The sequence below is a fragment of the Heterodontus francisci genome, unplaced genomic scaffold (assembly GCF_036365525.1).
Source record: "Heterodontus francisci isolate sHetFra1 unplaced genomic scaffold, sHetFra1.hap1 HAP1_SCAFFOLD_740, whole genome shotgun sequence".
Taxonomy (NCBI): domain Eukaryota; kingdom Metazoa; phylum Chordata; class Chondrichthyes; order Heterodontiformes; family Heterodontidae; genus Heterodontus; species Heterodontus francisci.
Window position 1 is genome coordinate 151,105 of NW_027141300.1, and position 11,881 is coordinate 162,985.

Here is an 11,881-nt window from a genome sequence, read left to right on the forward strand (position 1 = left end):
ACTGGAGGATAGCCGATGCTGTCCCCTTGTTCAAGAAGGGGAGTAGAGACAGGCCTGGTAATTATAGACCTGTGAGCCTTACTTCGGTTGTGGGTAAAATGTTGGAAAAGTTTATAAGAGACAGGATTTATAATTATCTTGAAAAGAATAAGTTCATTAGCGATAGTCAGCACGATTTTCTGAAGGGTAGGTCGTGCCTCACAACCCTTATTTAGTTTTTCGAGAAGGTGACCAAACAGGTGGATGAGGGTAAAGCAGTGGATGTGGTGTATATGGATTTCAGTAAGGCACTTGATAAGGTTCCCTACGGTAGGCTATTGCAGAAAATACGGAAGCATGGGGTTGAAGGTGATTTAGAGCTTTGGATCAGAAATTGGCTACCTGAAAGAAGGCAGAGGGTGGTGGCTGATGGCCAATGTTCATCTTGGAGTTTAGTTACTAGTGGTGTCCCGCAAGGATCTGTTTTGGGGCCACTGCTGTTCGTAATTTTTATAAATGACCTGGAAGAGGGTGTAGAAGGGTGGATTAGTAAATTTGCGGATGACGCGAAGGTCGGTGGAGTTGTAGATAGTGCCGAAGGATGTTGCAGGGTGCAGAGGGACAGAGATAGGCTGCAGAGCTGGGCTGAGAGATGGCAAATGGAGTTTAATGCGGAAAAGTGTGAGGTGATTCACTTTGGAAGGAGTAACAGGAATGCAGAGTATTGGGCTAATGGGAATATTCTTGGTCGTGTAGATCTTGGTGTCCAGGTACATAAATCCCTGAAGGTTGCTACCCAGGTTAATAGGGCTGTTAAGAAGGCATATGGAGTGTTAGCTTTTATTTGTAGAGGGATCGAGTTTCGGAGCCACGAGGTCATGCTGCAGCTGTACAAAACACTGGTGCGGCCGCACCTGGAGTGTTGCGGGCAGTTCTGGTCACCGCATTATAGGAAGGATGTGGAAGCTTTGGAAAGGGTGCTGAGGAGATTTACTAGGATGTTGCCTGGTATGGAGGGAAGGTCTTACGAGGAAAGGCTGAGGAACGTGAGGTTGTTTTCGTTCGAGAGAAGGAGGAGGAGAGGTGACTTAATAGAGACATATAAGATCATCAGAGGGTTAGATAGGGTGGATAGTGAGAGTTGTTTTCCTCGGATGGTGATGGCAAACACGAGGGGACATAGCGTTAAGTTGAGGGGTGATAGATATAGGACAGATGTCAGAGGTAGTTTCTTTACTCAGAGAATCGTCGGGGCGTGGAACGCCCTGCCTGCAACAGTAGTAGACTCGCCAACTTTAAGTGAATTTAAGTGGTAATTGGATAGACATCTGGATGAAAATGGAATAGTGTAGGTCAGATGATTTCACAGGTCAGCGCAACATCGAGGGTCGAAGGTCCTGCACTGCGCTGTAATGTTCTAATTCTAATTCTAATTCTAAACATAGAGGGGAGTTCACACAGTTTTTTATGCAGAGTGGGAGCACCCTCCATTTTATATGTAGTGGGGGAGCACACTCCATTTTATGTGCAGAATAGATGGAGAAGTGGAGAGCTACTCTTACTGGTAATCTCTCTCCTTCTCTACCTTCCCTTCTCATATTACTCACTCAATCACTCGTTTCCCTCTCTGCTACTCTCTCCGTGTTTATCTCTCGCCTCTTCTCTGACTATCTGTATCTCCCTCCGTACTCTCTCAATCCCAATCTCTCGCTGTGTCACACCTTCCAGGCTGCTGCACACAGCTATGCAGTAACACTGACCGAGACTCTCCATCCCAATCTCTTCCTCTTTCTCTCTGGTACTCTCTCCCCATTGCTATCCTTCCCTCTTTCTGTTGTACTATCTTTATATCTATCCCTGTCTTTCTCACTGATGCTCTCTCTATCTGGATGGAGGAGGAGAAAAAGAGGCACATATGGACTCAGCTTTAGTCTTTATCTAGCTCCACACTATATGTGCCCTGGGAGTGTTTGATAGAACAGAGAGGATGGATATTTTCCCAATAGCTAACTAATAGCTTGGCAAATTTGATGTGACAGTGTTGATGGAGATTTACTCTGTATCCCTGGAATTTAGAAGGTTAAGGGGTGATTTGAACAAAGTTTAACGTGTTGATTGGGGTGCCAATCAAGTCGGCTGTTTTGACCTGGAAGGTCTCGAGCATCTGGAGTGTTGTAGGTCTTGCACTCATCCAGGCAGGTGGAGAGATGCCATCACACACCTGAATTAGCCTTGTAGGTGGTGGAAAGGCTTTGGGGAGTCAGGGGTGAGTCACCTGTCGCCACAGTACTGATGTGATTTCTTCAGTTCAGATCCTGGTCAATGTCTCCCCACTATGTTGAACATGGGGGATTCAGCGATGGGATAATGCTTCGACTGCCAAGCAGAGGTGGTTGGATTCACTCTTGGTGCAGATGCTCATTGCCTGTCAGTGTGTTATTTTCTGTGTGTGTCTTTGTCTGTGCTCTGGGACCAATTTTCTCATGGGAACGTCATAATGCTGCGTCATAATTAACTAGTTAGCAAAATGAATGCGCATGGACTATACGGGACAGTGACAGAGTGGATGCGACATTGGCTAAGGGACAGAACACAGAGAGCAGCGGTGAATGGTTGGTTCAGACTGGAGGGCGGTATTTTTGCCTAACATAATCTTACACACTTCGGTTATATCTCCCCTCAATCTCCTTTGTTCTTAGGAGACTAAACCAAGCTTTTCCAACCTAACCTTGAAAATAAATTCCCTCATGCCTGGAACCATTCTGGTAAATCTCCTCTGCACCGTCTCAAGGACCGTCACCTCTTTCCTAAAGTGTGGCGACCAGAACAGGACACACTTCTCCAGTTGGGGCCTAAACAGAGCTTTATGAATGTTCAGCATAACCTCCCTGCTTTTGTACTCACTGTATACAGTGTACATTGTGGCACAGGGGTATTCCCCAGGGGTTTGGATTTGGACCACTGAACTTTCTGATATATATTAATGACTTGGACTTGGGTTTACAGGGCAAAACTTCAACATTGTGCCATATGCAATGTAATAAACAGGGACGGGAATAGTAGTAGTCGTCAGGAGGACAGAGGCAGTCTGGTGAAAAGGTCAGACACATGGCAGGTTAACTTCAATGCTGAGAAATGTAAAATGATGCATTTTGGAAGGAAGGCTGAGGAGAAGCGACATAAACGAAATGGTACAATGTTAACATGGGTGCCGGGGCAGAGAGATCTGGGATTACATTTCTGTCACTTTTCAGTTCTTCAAGATTCAATTTGGTCTTCCAATCTTTGAGTTGAATTTAGCTTCATCCTGAAAAAATGTTAGCAAACGTGTTGGGAAATGTGTCAAAAGCTGTTTCCGTTCAGACATTCCTGCATTCTGGAAGTGTGAGCTATCTTTGCGAGACAGGAAATAGGGGTCTTTAAATCGACCTGCAGGTTTTGGTTGAAGCAATAAGGTGAGAATTTGAATTATGACCCTTGCAGATACAGAGAATTGAAGGAACACGCCATGACGTAGTTTACCAATGTCTGACAAACTTCAAAGACTTCGGTAACATGGAAGAAGAGGAGAAGGGAACAATATACAAAACCTGAGACAGTCATCCAACGGCAGTAGGAAAATGGATCTCTTTTTATGGGTTTTACTTTGAAGGCCTGAGCTGATGATTGAAAAAGCAGGAGTTCAAATCACACACTGGGCTGTTGTGAATTTGAATTCTGCTTCTGCTAGAAAAAAAGATAAATCTGGAATTAAAAAACCTCGAGGATGGAATGGTTCACTCCTGTCTACGAGTGCAAAGTCCGTTTGTGTCTCAGTTTTGCTGTATTTACGAATGATTTAAGATGATGGGATAGAATCCCTCATACACAAGTTTACCAATGACACAAAAATAGGCAGCATTGTAAGTAGTGTAGCTGAAAGCATCAAAAGACAATGAGATATTAATATCTTAAGTGAATGGGCAAAATTGCGGCAGACAGATTTCAATGTCAGCAAAAAAGACGAGAACAGAATACTTCATAAATGGTGAAAAACCACAAACACTGCAGGTCCAAAGAAACTTGGGGTATCCATGCACATTTGAGTGCAGTGTAAATTTACCAGAATTATAACTAGACTTCACGGGTTAAATTATGAGGTGATGTTACACAAACTAGGGATGTTTGCACTGGAATTGAGGAGGATCAAGGTGATTTGATCAAAGTTGTTGAGGTATTAAGGGGAACTTATAGTTTCCTTTGGGAGGTACCATTTCGGCAGCTTGGGAACATCGGAGCAGGAGTAGGCCATTCAGCCCATCGAGCCTGCTCCGCCATTCAATACTATCACGGCTGATCATCCACTTCAATGCCTTGTCCCAGACTATCTTCATATCCCTTTATGTCGTTGGTATTTAAAATCTGTCAATCACTGCTTTAAACATACTCAATGACTGAGCTTGCACAGCCTTCTGGGATAGAGATGTCCAAAGATTCACAACCCTCTGAGTAATGAAACTTCTCCTCATCTCTGTCCCAAGTGGCTTCCCCCTTATTTTTAAATTGTGTCCCCTGGTTCAAGACTCCCCAACCAGGAGAAACATCTTATCTGCATCTACCCTGTCTATCTATCACGTTACCCCAGGGTCTCCACACAGCCTGTCTCCAAGTCCTCCTGCTTCTAAAGTGTCTCAGGGTCTCCTGGCACTTTTTATCTTTCTGCTTCTGTCTCTATCCCTCATTATCTCTCTGTTCTCTCTCCTTATCTATCTCTCCCTGTCTCTCTGTTACTCTACCTCTGTCCCTCTGTCTCTGACTATCACTCTCTCCCACCATGTTGTTTATCATTAGGGGTCGAGTTAAATCACAGACAAAATAAACACGTCACCTGTCTGCCCCGGAACGAATCGCAAAATTTGTGCATATTTGATGTCTGTATTCAGACAATATGGACAGCAAAGTATATTATTTGATGGGATGCTGCAAATCGATTTACACCAGTACGGAAGGACACAGAACTTCAAAACAATTATTCACATGTCCAGTCCAACTTAAAAACAGATTCGACCCGATAATGTAATCAATGCCAACACGATTGAGTTTGTTGGAGTACCTTAAGATTTATTCAGTATGACTTTCAGAAATTAAACATTACACATGCAGTGCAAGATTAAAGATTACACATAGGTTAGGTTACTTAGAATTCCAGTATAATAACACTAAAATCCCAGTGAATATTCCTGGAAAATCAATGCTGCAAATGATCCCCACAGACTCTCACCTAGTCTGTGTCTTTAATCTCACCAAGTTCCCACTGATCGATGATCAGTCGTTCAAGAGGGATTTTCTTCCAGTAGCTGGTCTGGATATCTGGACTGCCGTGTCAGATAAAGGAAAGGGATCCCCTTATATCCAGGACTGACTCTCACTCACCCGTCGTGCACCATGGCACTGGACTCAGTGTTAGGTTCTTTCCCTGCATAATCAATCACTATGTTTGATCGATATCTTTTCCTATACTGCCTGGACCACCCCACACACACATTGCATTTGCTTCTACATTCCAAGCCTCACCCGTACCTAATTTCTTGCCATCAAAAATCTCCATTGTCTTATCCATAGCCTGCCTTCTTGTAAGTCCAGTCCTTTGGTCATTTACTGTCCATATCTTGTCTTAGGAATGCAGCACATAGAACATAGAACATAAGAACATAAGAACTAGGAGCAGGAGTAGGCCGTCCGGCCCCTCGAGCCTGCTCTGCCATTCAATAAGTTCATGGCTGATCTTTTCGTGGACTCAGATCCACTTACCCGCGCTCTCACCATATCCCTTAATTCCTTTATTGTACAAGAAGATATCTACCTTAGCTTCAAAAACGTTTACTGAAGAAGCGTCAACTACTTCACTGGGTGAGGAATTCCATCGATTAACAACCCTCTGGGTGAAGAAGTTCCTACTTAATTCAGTCCTAAATCTGCTCCCTCTAATCTTGAGGCTATGCCCTCTTGTCCTAGCTTTACCCGCCAGTGGTAACATCCTCTCTACTTGTATATTATCTATTCCCTTCATAATTTTGTATGTTACTATAAGAACTCCCCTCATTCTTCGGAATTCCAATGAATGTAATCCCAATCTACTCAGTCTCTCCTCATAAGGCAACCCCCTCAACTCCGGAATCAACCTCGTGAACATCCTCTGCACCTTCTCCAGTGCCAGTATATCCTTACTCAAGTAAGGAGACCAAAATTGCACAGTACTCCAGGTGCGGACTCACCAGTACCTTATACAGCTGCAACATAACTTCTCTGCTTTTAAACTCAATCCATTTAGCAATGAAAGACACATTTCCATTTGCCTTCCTAATTACTTGCTGTACCTGCAAACCAACCTTCTGCGATTCATGCACAAGGACACCCAGGTCCCTCTGCATAGCAGCAAGCTGTAACTTTTTACCATTCAAGTAATAATCTTTTTTACTGTTACACCTACCGAAATGAATGAATTCACATTTATTAGCATTGTACTTCATCTGCCAGACCTTTGCGCACTCACTCAATGTATCTATGTTCCTCTGCAAAGTTTCACAGTCATCTGCACACTTTGCTCTGCCACTCATCTTAGTGTCATCTGCAAACTTTGACACCCTACACGTCGTCCCCAACTCCAAATCATCTATATAAATTGTAAATAATTGCGGTCCCAACACCGACCTTTGAGGCACACCACTAGTGACTGATTGCCAAGCAGAATAGCACTCATTTATCCCCACTCTCTGCTTCCTGTTAGTCAACCAATCCTCGATCCATGCTAATACTTTACCCCTAACGCCATGCATCCTTATCTTATGCAGCAGCCTCTTGTGCGGCACTTTGTCGAAGGCCATTTGGCAATCTAGCTACACCACATCCACTGGGTCCCCATTGTCCACCTTGCTCGTAATATCATCATAGAATTCCAAAAAATTTGCCAAGCATGACCTACCTTCATGAACCCATGCTGCGTCTGTCCAACGGGACAATTTCTATCGAGATGCCCTGCTATTTCTTCCTTGATAATAGACTCAAGCATCTTCCCCAATGCAGAGGTTAAGCCATCCGGTCTATAATTCCCCATCTTTTGTCTACCTCCGTTTTTAAACAGTGACGTGACATCTGCTGTTTTCCAATCTGCTGGGACTACTCCAGAGTCCAGCGAATTTTGGAAAATTACCACCAGTGCACCTGCTATTTCTCCCGCCATCTCTTTTAGTACCCTGGCATGCATTCCATCAGGGCCAGGAGACTTATAAATCCTTAGCTCCAATAGCTTGCGCAACACTACCTCTTCCGTAATAATGATTGTTTCCAGGTCCTCACCTACGTTCGTCTCTTTGTCAATTACTGGCATGTTATTAATGTCCTCCACTGTGAAGACCGATACAAAATACCTGTTCAATGCCTCGGCCATTTCATCATATCCCATAACTATATTCCCTTCTCATCCTCTAAAGGAGCAATGTTTACTTTAGCCACTCTTTTTCGTTTTATTTATTCATAGAAACCTTTGCTATCTGTCTTTATATTCTGTGCTAGTTTTTTCTCATGTTCTATCTTACTTTTCTTTATAGCTCTTTTTGTGGCTTTCTGTTGACCTTTAAAAGTTTCCCAATCTTCTTGTTTCATGCTGTTTTCGGCCAATTTGTATGTCTTCTCTTTCAATTTGATAGCCTATTTCTCTTCAGTGTTTACTTGGACAAGTGAATTGACTGTTTAATATTTTTAACTTCCTTAACTCTTGTGTACCCACAAAGATCAAGCTAGCAAACTTAACAGTGTCAACTTTGACTTCATCCCATCGTGTCTTATGTACATTCTCACAGGATAGCAGATATAACTGGAGTCATAGTATTCAGCTGAGAATTGATCAGTTACATTGTTATTTCAGTCATTTCACTCCATATTTACAGTACACATGGTGCTTTATAGTTGTAATTAAGTCATAAAGTATCTATTCATCCCACTGGGGCAAACTTTCACTGGCTCAACTTTCTCACCGAACACTAAAACATTCCACAATGGAAGGCTCACAAATCCAACACAAGTTTCCTGTTCTGAGTCTCGCCGGCCTGTTCTGATTCTCTGAGGAATTACTGATGCTTATCCTCCACATGAGCAGTCGTCCTCTTCCCGTGTGCCTGTCCTGCTCCCAAACCCGGCAACCACTTGCATTAAGGCAAGTGATGCAGGAGCGTCTCAGTGACTGAGGCAGGTGAACCTTGAGCCTGAGCCTGCCACAGTGAGTGACCCGGGTTAACCCGACACTCCAGGGAGTGTTTGAACGGAGCTTTACTCTGCATCTAATCCGTTCTGTACCTTCACTGTGAGTGTTCAATGGGGCAGTGCAGACGAGGAGAGTTATTCCTTACCCATTTTAATCATGGAGATGTTATTCCTTCAGGCGCATATCCAAGAGATTGTTTTAAATGTGATTAGGGTTTCTGCTTCTACCATCCTGTCAGGTAGTGAGATGCAGACACGCACCAGCCGCTGGGTGAATAAAACTATTGATGTGTTTTGTTCAGTTAAGTTTGATGTCAATGTTTCCCCAAAAAGACGAGAACAGAGCACTTTATAAATGATGAAAAGCTAGAAACACTGGAGGTGCAAAGAGACTTGGGGGTGTGGCGTCCATGCCCATTTGAGTGCAACGTAGATTTACCAGAATGATAACTGGACTCCAAAGGTTAAATTACGAGGTGATATTACACAAGCTAGGGATTTATTCCCTGGAATTTAGGCGGATCAAGGTGATTTGTTCAAAGGTGTTGAGATATTAAGGGTAACTGATGGGGTAATTCGGGAGAAACTATTTTATCATTTTGGGAACATAGGAACAGGAGTAGTTCATTCAGCCCAACGAGCATGCTCCACCATTCAACACGATCATGGCTGATCATCCAATTCAATGCCCCTTTTCCCTGACAGAGCTTCCACAGCCCACTGGGTAGAAAATTCCAAAGATTCACAGCCCTCTGAGCAAAAAAAAATCCCCTAATCTCTGTCCTAAGTGGCTTCCCCAGTATTTTGAATTTGTGTCCCTTGGTTCTCGACTCCCGAACCAATTCCAAACTCCAATTAGTATCGGCCCAACCTGGTCAACAATTCCTCATAATCCTCATTCCTCTTCATCCCAGGAATCAGCCTCATGAGCCTTCTCTTGAACTGATTCCAATGCAACCAGGTCTGACCATTTATCCACTTTAAAAGATGCCAAACACTTCATATTCCCCTCTCATTCTGTTTATCCCATCCAATATTTCACACCCTCCTCTTTAACTACAATGGCTGCATCATTCCCCCTCTTTTATGAATACAGAAACTAAGTATTCATTAAGAACCATGCCCACATAACCACCTCCACAGGTAGGAAGAAGGAGGGGAGGCAATCTAAAGTAAAGGACAGTTATAAAGGGGCTAATGTTATATGCCTCTTCCTTTGCTCTAATATAATCCTTGAGTTCTATTGTTAGTAATGGATGGAACAATTTACTGAGGTTCTGTCAAGTTTCTTTATCTGTGTCCCTCTGTCTCAGCGATATAGTGAAAAAACTGTTGATGTGTTTTGTTCTGTTAAGTTTGATGTCAATGTTTCCTCAGGATGTTGATGCTGGGGGATTCAGCGATGGGATAATGCTTCCAATGCCAAGGGGAGGTGGTTGGATTCTCTCTTGATGCAGATGGTCATTGCCTGGCAATTATGCGACATGAATATTACTTGCCATTGGTCGGCCCAAGCCTAAATGTTGTACGGGGCTTAGTGCATGTTGCTTTGGATTGCATCATTATGGTTTCACAGGTCGGCGCAACATCGAGTGCCGAAGGGGCTGTACTGCGCTGTAATGTTTTAATTCTAATTATCTGAGGCTAAATACTGTGGATGCTGGAAATCTGGAAACCACCGAGCTGAATCACTAACTCTGTTTCTCTCTCCGCAGATGCTGCCTGACCTGCTCAGTATTTCCAGCATTTTCTGCTGGGATTTCATTATCCGAGGAGGTGCGAATGGAACTGAACACTGCAATCATTAGTGAACATCCCCACTTCTGACCTTACGATGGAGGGCAGGTCATTGAGGAAGCAGCTGAAGATCGCTGGGCCTTGGGCAGTACCGTGAAGAACTCCTGCAGTGATGTCCTGGGACTGAGATGATTGACCTCCAACAACCACAACCATCTTCCTTTGTGATTGGTATGAATCAAACCAGCGTATTTCCACTGACTTCAATTTTACTCGGGCGCCTCGATGCCACACTCAGTCAAACGCTGCCTTGATGTGAAGGTCAGTATCTGTTCCCAGTAGCAGACAGGAGTGAGTCGTTCCCTTTAACCCGTTCTGTACTGAACACGCTCTGCTTCTTCACAGCCTGATACAGGACTGTACACGGCCGATTAATGTAGCCCATCAAATACTCTGAGAGCAGGTTCAGCACAGCTTAGGAACAGAGTACAGTTCCTTCAACATTCTCTCTCTGTCTTCCTCTCGCTGTCTCTCCCTCCTGCTATCTCTGACACTAGGAGGGAGACAGAGGGAGAGGGGGTTAGATATACAGGCTGAGAGAGCGCTGTAGAGAGGTACAAGGTTGGAAAGAGAGATTGTTGGGGTGGATTGAAAAGGAAATTGGGTGATATATTAATTTGATGTAATCCTTCACTGCTGTGTGAACAAACATATAAGAGATAGGTATGGAGAGAAAAATGTCAGGACAGGGAGAAATGTAGATGAAGTTGGGGCCCATGCGAACACTTTTGATGATCCAGAAGGAATAGCCTCCATTTTAAGCATAGGCAAGCTATTCCACTGTGGGAGCCATCACCCCCTCATGATATTAGTTGTGGAAATTTCATGCTGGCTTATTGGTTATTTTTTATAACTATTTTGATAGTTTCTTGTTAACTAAAGAGGTTAAGAGATAGGGGTCAAAGGCAGGATATATGGTGTAAGTTACATCACAGATCGGCCATGATCTCATTGAATGCTGGAACAGAGTTGTGAGGTTAAATTGCATCCTCCTCTTCCAATATCCGATGTTAAATATCCTTCTTTCTCTGTCAGTCTCCCTGTCAGTCTATATCTCTCTGTTTCTCTCTTTCTGTCTCTCTCTCTGTCTGTTTAGGACATTGTAGAGCGAGATTCACTCTGTATCCACCCCATGATGTTCCTGCTCTCTGAGTATTTGATGGGACAGTGTAAGGGGAAATTTACTCTGTGTGAAACCCAACATTGTGCTTAGCTTGGAAATGTTTCCTGGGACAGTGAAGCTCGAGCTTTACTGTGTATCCCTCGAAGTTAGAAGCTTATGGAGCTATTTGATCAAGGTTTTAATGATAATAAGGGAAACTGATAGGGTCTGTATTCTCGGAGTTTCGAAGAATGAGAGGTGATCTCATTGCTACATATCAGATCCTGGAGGGACTGGATAGGGTCGATACTGAGAGATTTTTTCCGCTGGTCGTGAAATGAAAGTCTCCCTTATTCCTTCCTAACCAACCTATCCACCTGCCCTGTCAGCCTCAGGAATCAGTGAACATTCACTCCAAGATCCCGCTGTGCACAGACACAGAGATAATGTTGGAGACAGTCACGTTGTTCGGTTAGATCGAAAGGGCAAATGTCAAATATAATCATTTTTGATGTTAACCTGTGTACACAGATGTGCAGGAAATACGCATAGAGTGTGAAACATCAGGCGAGAGGGGGAAATATGGATGGAGATTGTGTAACAGTGAGAAAGGGAGAGATAGAGATGGAGAGAGAAGTTAAGAGCCACTCTTACTGCTAATCTCTCTCCATCTCCGTCTTCGCCTCTCCCTTACTCGCTCAATCGCTAGTTCCCGTCTCTGCTACTCTCTGCATGTTTAACTCTCTCCTCTTTCTCTCTCGATCT